Raw genomic sequence first — 8,941 nt, forward strand, 5'->3', positions numbered from 1 at the left:
TATGACCTGAGCCGAAGTTAGATGCTTAGTGACTAAGCCACCCAGGTACCCAATTAAGTATAATTTAAATAAAAACTTAAAAATAAATAAGTGTACAGGGAAGGTCTTTTGACTAGATTTTCACTAGAGACTTGCAGGAAGTGAGAGAATGAGCCATGCAGATATCTGGGAAAAGTGCATCCCAGGCAGAGAAGAGAGTAAGAACAAAGGCCCTGAGCTACGAGTCAGCTGGATGAGCTGAAGGAAGAGCAGCAAAGGCAATATAGTTGGTACAGAGAGAGTCAAGGGGGGAGCAGTAGAAGGTGATGTCAAAATTGCGGGGTGCAGAATTATGGTGGGCCTTGTAGTCCACCAAAAAGACTCTGGCTTTTTCTTTGAGTGAGACGGGAGCTGGGAGGATGATAATCTGATTTATGTGTTAATAAATCACTGGATTGAGAGTAGCTTGTCTGGACATGGGCAGAAGCAGGGTGACTAGGAGGCCACTGGAATAATGCAGGTAAGAGATAATAGCTTGAATCAACATAGGAATGATGTAAGTAGTATGAAGGAGAATAGAATAGTTCAGGGTATATTTTGAGGGCAGGGCCAACAGGATTTGCTGATGAGTCAGTGTGGAGTCAGGGAAGACACTAAAATTTTTGACAGGTAACCAGAAATGGAGATACCATTAACTGAGATGGGGGAAACTGGAAGACACTGGGTTGTGTGGGGAGAAGAAAGAACTCAGTTTTGAACATATTAAGATGCCTATGAGGCATCTGAGTGGGTATGATGAGTAGGCAACTGGATAAAGGAATTCAGAGAGAGTAGACTGAAGATAGAAACTTGGGAGTCATCACCATATAGATGCTATTTAAAGACATGACAATGGGTGAGATCAAGGGAGATGAGTCCATCATCAAGTTTGGGGAGATGTGAAGAATCTAGCCAAAGCAACTGAAGAAGAGGGGCCAGAGAGGTAGAAGGAGAACCAGTCGGAGTCTTAAGTAAAGTCCAGACTCTCAGAGAATCCCTGGACCCCAGCCAGTGTCCTCTGATCATATGACATCTCAGGAAACTGAGAAGACAACTCTGAAAAGTACAAGAGAAGGGAACTTTAAAAATTGCATGGGATAAAATAGATGCTTCCTTAGTGAGTGAATAACTTACAATGTTGAGAAGGTAAGGAACAAAGAAAGATAGGACATGTTCAAGACCATAAAAAGCTAGAATTACTGCGAGTATTTGGTATTTTATGCATTTCTATGTTTAAGAGAATTTGGCTTATTAGAGTAACAGGTCAACTTTGTCATTCTAGCTTAAAATGTGAAATTGATTATGGCTTATAATTTTAAGTCAAAATCTTACTAAGTTTATAAAGAGATTTAGAACATTTTTAGGGAATCTGAGGTTCATTATATTTATTAGTTTGACTTATGATATTTATTTTATTTTATTTTTTAATTTTTTTCAACGTTTATTTATTTTTGAGACAGAGAGAGACAGAGCATGAAGGGGGGAGGGTCAGAGAGAGGGAGACACAGAATCTGAAACAGGCTCCAGGCTCTGAGCTGTCAGCACAGAGCCCGACGCGGGGCTTAAACTCACGGACCGCGAGATCATGACCTGAGCCGAAGCCGGCCGCTCAACCGACTGAGCCACCCAGGCGCCCCAATATTTATAAGAATTATTTAAGAGAGTGGGAAGGTTTTGGGGAGACTGGGTGGCTCAGTCAGTTAAGCGTCCGACTTCGGCTCAGGTCATGATCTCACGGTTCATGAGTTTGAGCCCCGCATCGGGCTCTGTGCTGACAGCTCAGAGCCTGGAGCCTGCTTCAGATTCTGTGTCTCCCTCTCTCTCTTCTCCTCCCCATCTCATGCTCTCTCTCTCTCTCTCTTTCTCAAAAATAAACATTAAAAAAAAAAAGTGGGAAGGTTTCTTATTAAGACAATTGAGATACTTTTTTATTATTATTATTATTTTTTTTAACGTTTATTTATTTTTGAGACAGAGAGAGACAGAGCATGAATGGGGGAGGGTCAGAGAGAGGGAGACACAGAATCTGAAACGGGCTCCAGGCTCTGAGCGGTCAGCATAGAGCCCGATGCGGGGCTCGAACTCACGGACCGCGAGATCATGACCCGAGCCGAGGTCGGCCGCTCAACCGACTGAGCCACCCAGGCGCCCCGACAATTGAGATACTTAAAGAAATGAAATATATTAAGTTTATAATTAAATGAGCTTAAATTTATAAATAGAAAACATAACAATAATTTTATTTAAATAATTATTAAATTTGCTAGCCTACAACAAGATTAAAAGTTTAGAATGAGGGCACCTGGGTGGCTTAGTTGGCTGAGGGGCTGAGCGTCTGACTTCAGCTCAGGTCATGATCTTGTGGTTAATGAGTTCCAACCCCACATCCGTTGCTTCTGTCAGCCTGTCAGCACACAGCCCGCTTTGGATCTTCTGTCCCCCTCTCTCTGCCCCTTCCCCGACTTGTGCTCTCTCAAAAATAAATAAACATTAAAAAAAAAACCTTTAGAATGAGATAATCATATTGAGGATAAGTAATCTAATAATCTGATTTAGAATAACATTTATAAACTAAACTTAAATGCTCAAGGAAAGATGGATTTTTAATATTAGTAACTTTAATAAAATATTAATTTTTAAAATCAAACATTCAAATACTCTTTTCTCTGTCTAAATAATGCCTTTAAAGGCACCAAAGCTCATATTTATCAATATCTAGCCATGTCCTCATATGTACCCTAAGCTTCAGTCATATCAAAGATTTTGTAAATTGGGGTGTCTTCCATATGCCAACCACTACAGAAATTGGAGATTAAAAAATAAATAGGTATGGAGCACCTGGGTGGCTCAGTCAATTAAATGTCTTATTTTGGCTTAAGTCATGATCTCACAGGTTTGTGAGTTCGAGCCCTGCATTGGGCTCTCCACTCTTAGCGGAGTGCTTTGGATCCTCCGTTTCCCTCTCTCTGCCCCTCCCTGCCATGCACACACACAGATATTCTCTCTCTCAAAAAAGTAAACATTAAAGTAAATAAATAAATAGGTACATAGTCATGCCAACAAGGAAATAAGTCTGGTAAAAAGAGACCTGTTGTACCGCAAGATTCTCTGAAGAGCAATAGCCATTTGTCCAAATGTCCTTGCTCAGTTTCAAACCAAATCCTGCTCATTTAAATAGCCTTTATAGCCATGTCATTGAGGACTCTGAGAACACCATGTTCTCTCTTGCCTCTATGTGTTTATATATATTATGCTACTGCCTGAAATACCCTTGCCTCACTCTCTCTGTTTTTAAAGACTTAGTTCAAGGGCCACTTCTAGAAATCTCTCCTTACATTTCTAATCAGCCAACCCTGAAGATTTCACCTCTCTTATGTTCCCGCAACTTCTACACCTCCTTCTAGCCAGATATTGTTGTAAGCATTTGCATCTTTATCAAAACCATATAAGGTAAGTACTATTATTATTCCAACTTACAGATGAGGAAAACAAGGCTCAGAGAAATTAACTAAATTGCCCAAGGTCAGACAGCAAAGACGCAGATCTGAGAATTGCGTCCTGACAATCTGGCTGCAGTCTGCGTGCTCACACATTATACTACTGGTATGCAATAAATTCTTGATAAATATGTGAGTGAACACAACCAATGAAATGTAGTAAGCAACTAAAGAAAAACTTCTGTGTACCCTGAAATCCTGGACTAGAATCCAGGCTCTGCCATTTACTGACTGTGAGATACTGGAAAGTTGGTCTTAGTTTCCCCTTCTGTAAAATGGAAATGATAGCTCCTTTGTAGGTTATTGTGAAGATGTACATAGCTATGGATAGAGTAGGCACCCAAATTAACAAATTAAATAGTAGGCGTGACTGTATGTGTAACACGAGGTACACACAGAGTAGTTGCTCAGAAAACATTTTACTATAATTAGGTGAGAAAGAGATGTGAATCTAATGATATAAAAGATAACATTTATTTCATGCTTAATATGTGCCAGGAACTGCGTAACTTCTCAACAAACATTGACTGATTTCACAACAACGTGACAAAATTAAGTGCTATTATTCTCCCTGTTGTACAGATAAGGAAACAGAGGACTGTGGAAGGACCTATCCAAAGACACACAGCTAAATAGTAGTAGGCCTGGATTCAAACCCAGTCCTGATTCTAGAGATGGAGCTCATTAGCATTACATTTTCTCACGATTGCCTCAGACAATACAGTGGGTAGTTTTGAGCTTGACAGATGGAACAAAGGGGGAGAAAGAATGGGGGTAGAGGAATGGAATGAAGAGGCTCTAGGAGTTCAATCTGGGGCAGCTTGAGTGTGTGGTGCCTATGGTGTACCCAGGTAAAGTTATTTAACAAACAGTTGAAATACAGGATTGGAGCCCAAGAGAGAGGGTAAACTGAAAATAAATGTTTGATGGTAGTTTAAATTATGGGAAAAGATAAAATCATTCACGGTGAATGTATAAAAGGAGAAGGGAAAATGGATTTGGAAAAGTCCTTAAAAACCAGCTCTTAAGAGCAGTTGGAAACAAGCCCATAAAAGGTACTGATAAACAGTCAGAAATGTAGAGAACTGGGGAGTGTGTAGTCGAGACCACAGAAGAGAGGAGGGACTGGCCAATTAATTCATTTAGTCAACAAATATTTATTAAATGTCAGGAACTGTTTTAGGTGCTAGGGGTATATTAGCAAACAAAAGACAATAATCCTTGCCCTTGTGGAGTTTACATTCTAGTCAAGGGAGACAGATACATAAATACATAATTTATGTGTATAAATATATAATATATAAATCTATAAAATATATATGTATAGGAACATATAAACATAAAATGTCAGGTGGAAATAAGCGCTATGAAGAAAATATAGCAAAGTAAGGTAGGCTAAAAAATAATGGGAGTGGGAGGAACCACTATGGAAATCTGCTCTGAGGTGAATCTTCAAATAGCCTCAAGAAAGTGAGCACAGGAGTCCGGTGGCTACCTTGGGGAAGAGTACTGTGCAGAGGGAACAGGAAAGAAAAAGCCTTGAGGGTACGTGTGCTTGGGTGTGGTTGAAGAAGGTCAAGAAGGCTGGAAATGCTGGAGTGGAGTGAAGGAGGGTAGGCTGTTAGATGCGGCTGAAAGACGGGAGAGGATACTGCAGTTTATATAAGACTTTGGCTGTTATTCTGAGTCATATGAGGAGACGTTAGAAGAATTCGACAGAGGTGATGGGATTTGCGTTATGATTTAAAAGGATCACTCTGGGGCGCCTGGGTGGCACAGTCGGTTAAGCGTCCGACTTCAGCCAGGTCACGATCTCGCGGTCCGTGAGTTCGAGCCCCGCGTCAGGCTCTGGGCTGATGGCTCGGAGCCTGGAGCCTGTTTCCGATTCTGTGTCTCCCTCTCTCTCTGCCCCTCCCCCGTTCATGCTCTGTCTCTCTCTGTCCCAAAAATAAATAAAAAACGTTGAAAAAAAAAAAAAAAATTTAAAAGGATCACTCTGGCTGCAACGGTGGAGGTGGCAGAGCAGAGAGGAAACTGCCGCAAAACTCCAGGTAAGGGATGGCAAGGCTTGGACCAGAGTGTTAGAAGTGGGAGGAGCGAGGGTTGCTTGGATGGCTCAGTTGCAGTTAAACCCCTGACTCTTGACTTTGGCTCAGGTCGTGATCTCATGGTCCCAAGACAGAGCTCCGTGCTGGGTGCGGAGCCTGCTTAAGATTTCTTTCACCCTCTCCTTCTACCCCTTCCCCCCGCTCACGTGTGTGCACATGCACGTGCTCTCTCTCAAAAAAAAAAAAAAAAAGTGGAAATAGTGAGAAGTGACTGGATTCTAAATATGTTGTAAACATTGAGCCAACAGCATGTCCTGGCATCCAAGTAGAAATATAAATCTGGAGTGTGGTGAAAAGTCTGGCTGAACATCCTTATTGGGGAGTCACTGGGGTACAGATGACACTGAAAGCCATGGGACTAGTTGAGATTTCCTAGGAAGTGAGAGTAGATGGAAGAGAGGTGACCTCTTCAATATTCAGAATTTGGGAAGAAGAGGACCAGCAAAGGTAGAAGAAAAACCAGCAAAGAAAGTAAACAAAGAGTGATCCATTGTGTCTCATATAAAGTAGCATAAGCAGGGGCACCTGGGTGGTTCAGTCGATTAAGCGTCTGACTCCTGATTTCGGCTCAGATCATGATCTCACCGTTGGTGGGATTGAGCCCAGTGCTCTGTGGAGAGAGTATGAATGGAGCCTGCTTGGCATTCTCTCTCTCTCTCTCTCTCTCTCTCTCTCTCTCTCTCTCTCTCTTCCTCTCTCCCTCTCCGGCTCACACATGCTCTCTCTCTCTCTCTCTCAAAATAAATAAACATAAAAAAAAAGTAGCATAAGGAATAAAAAGTGACCATGGATTTGACAATCTGAAGGTCACTGGCAATCTTGACAGAAGCTGTTTTCATGAGGTGGCATGGACAAAAGCCTGATTGCAATGTGCTTACAGAGAGGGTAAGAAGAGAAGTAGAAACTTGCGTGTTCTGGTTCAAAGAGAAGCAGAGAAAGGGTCGGTAGCTGGGACGTAACGTGCAGTCACAGGTGTCTTTTGTTTTGTGTTGGGAGATGTTACACCAATGTCAAATATTACGAAAGGACCAAATGAATTTAGGACATCTTATTTGGGCGTCAGGCCTAAGTGAGTAACAGGAACAACAAGATTTCCACGAATCAACAATTAATGAAGCATTAGACAAAAGAGATAGGACATGCAGATTTCATGGAGACAGGACAAACAGGAGAGAGTAAGAAGGTGAGAGAGGGAACGTTTTCTGTTTTTTAATTCACAAAGGCAGAAACCTGCCTGTGTTTAGGCTGTGTGGAAAGAGCTAGTTGAACGGAAAAGGCTGAAGAATGCGGAGAAAGGGTAACCGATGGCGCAGGGACCGGTTTCCGGTAGGAAAGTGGTCACATGACCCTGAGAAGGGAAGGGAAGGCTAAGGCAGGTTAAGGGGCCAGGTGGTCCAGGCTCAGCTGAGGTCTCTCGCTCGCCCGCAAATGGCAATGAAAAGGTTCTTCTCCTAACAGGCATTCTCGGTTTGAGGACAATAATAAGGGTTAAAGCTGTGTGCCCCCTACAGGCACCCAGACGTGCAGCAGAGAAGCAGGGGTCTCGTGCCGAGGCCACACGGCTGCACAGCAAACGCAGGACTCCGGGGTCGCACAGAGAGAGGGGATGGACGTGGCTGGCCGGGGATTTTGAAACGCGTGGGGCGGACGGGCAGGGTGAGGACACACGTAAGGCAGCGGACTTAGGGCTGAGAGGATGCGGGGGGAGCCAGCGGAGGCCCAGTGGGGACATGAGGTCGAGGCCCAGGTGGCCTGGGGCTGGGGGCTGGGGCCAGGGTGATGCTGGATCTCAGGGGAGGGATGGCTAGACGGGGAAAGGGGGTGAGCAAGCCTAGGGCGGAACGGAGGGCCAGAGCGCTGCCAAAGCCAAGGGAACGCGGGGAACAGGACACTAAGGGGGCTGGGCGAGCAGTGGGGGGGGGGGGGGGGTAGGGAGGAGAGCAGGAGGGTTGGGGATCACTCCGGGCGTGAAAGGCTCGGGGTCGCAGGGGTCCCGGGCGCCGCAGAGCGCAGAGGTGTGCAGAACTCCAGGGCCTGGAGTCCGAAGAGTCCGGTGGAGTCTGGGCCCCCCCTCGGCTGAGACAAGAGGGGCGCTCGGGTCACGGAGGCTGTGTGAGGGCGAGGGGCGGGCGCGCGCGCGGTGGGAGTCCCGGAGCGACGGGGCGAGAGGCTCTGGGGCCGCTCCCGGTGAGCGGACGTCAGGAACCGGAGAGTGTGGTCTAGCGAGCGCAGGTGCTCCAGCTGTGGCGGCAACACGTGAGAGGGTCAGGTTGGGCGGGAAGGTCCGGGGTCTGGGATGTGCAGTGTGTGGCGTCTGCAGGAGGCGGGGAGGGGGGGGGGGGCGACGAGACTGGGGTGGGGGGGGGGTGCGGAGTGAGGAGACACGTGGGGGGGGTGGGGGGAGGAGACTGAGGGGGGGGTGCAGGGTGAGGGGGCACGTGGGGGTGGGGGGAGAAGACACGTGAGGGGTGGGGGTGTGGGGGCGAGGAGACTGGGGCGAGGTCACGGGTTACGTCTGAGAAGGAGTGGGGACGCTGCGGTCAGGGCGCGCAGCGAGGGCGTGGCTCACCTCCCGCACCGCCTGCGCTCGCGTCAGGATCCGCCGTCCACCTACGCAGCCTGGGGCACGAGGTCCAAGCTCGGAAAGGCACCCCGCCCCTTTCCGTTACCAGATCCGCCCCCAGAAGTGGCTTCTCGCCCTCATTGGCCAGTCTCCCGGAGCGGAAGGGGCGGGGTCACAAACACGTGAATGCGCCCACTTCTGGCTGGTCCCAGGTGTCAGCCTCCAGGTCTCATTGGCTACTCTGTAGAGCGGAAGGGGCGGAGTCGTCTCCGGCTGGTCTCGCACGTGGGGCTCTGGGTCGCAGATGGGCCGAGTTCCCAGACTGAGGGCCGGCTGAGATCTCGGGAGAGCGGGATTGCAGCGAGGGTCCACTGGTGGTCCTGATCATTGTGTTCCTCTCTGTGGCTCGTGAGTGTAAGGTATGCACTCAGGGCCCTGTCTGCTTGACCACTGTGCCCCCAATGTTCAGGACAGCACTTGGCACAGCAGGTGCTAGTAAATATTGGTGCAATTAGTTCGACGCCCAAATATATTCAGTCTTGACAACTACAGTGCTGGCGGACATTGTTGCATCTGTCTTACAGAGCAGGAAACAGAAAAAGTACATGCAACTGGGGAGAGTGTGAGCTCTGGCTCCAGTCCAGGCCTGCCAGGCATCACTGGCCTCCAGGCGGTGGAAGCACATAGCCCCAAGTCAGGACAGGCAATAGAACCGCTCACGGTTCTGCACGTTAAGCTGTGGGGCTGCACGTTAA

General features: G+C 46.9%; 1 protein-coding gene across 1 annotated transcript in view; it reads right to left on the reverse strand.

The window, feature by feature from the left end:
• The window catches only part of SYCE3 (synaptonemal complex central element protein 3), a 29,126-nt gene extending 20,815 nt beyond the window's left edge, over positions 1-8,311 (reverse strand). Inside the window, exon 1 of the mRNA XM_078449153.2 lies at positions 8,193-8,311. The gene's annotated coding sequence lies outside the window, so the exon portion shown is untranslated. The remainder of the gene's footprint in view (positions 1-8,192) is intronic.
• Positions 8,312-8,941: the final 630 nt, after the last annotated feature.

The sequence above is a fragment of the Panthera onca genome, chromosome B4 (genome assembly GCF_046562875.1).
Source record: "Panthera onca isolate mPanOnc1 chromosome B4, mPanOnc1 haplotype 2, whole genome shotgun sequence".
Classification (NCBI taxonomy): Eukaryota; Metazoa; Chordata; class Mammalia; order Carnivora; family Felidae; genus Panthera; species Panthera onca.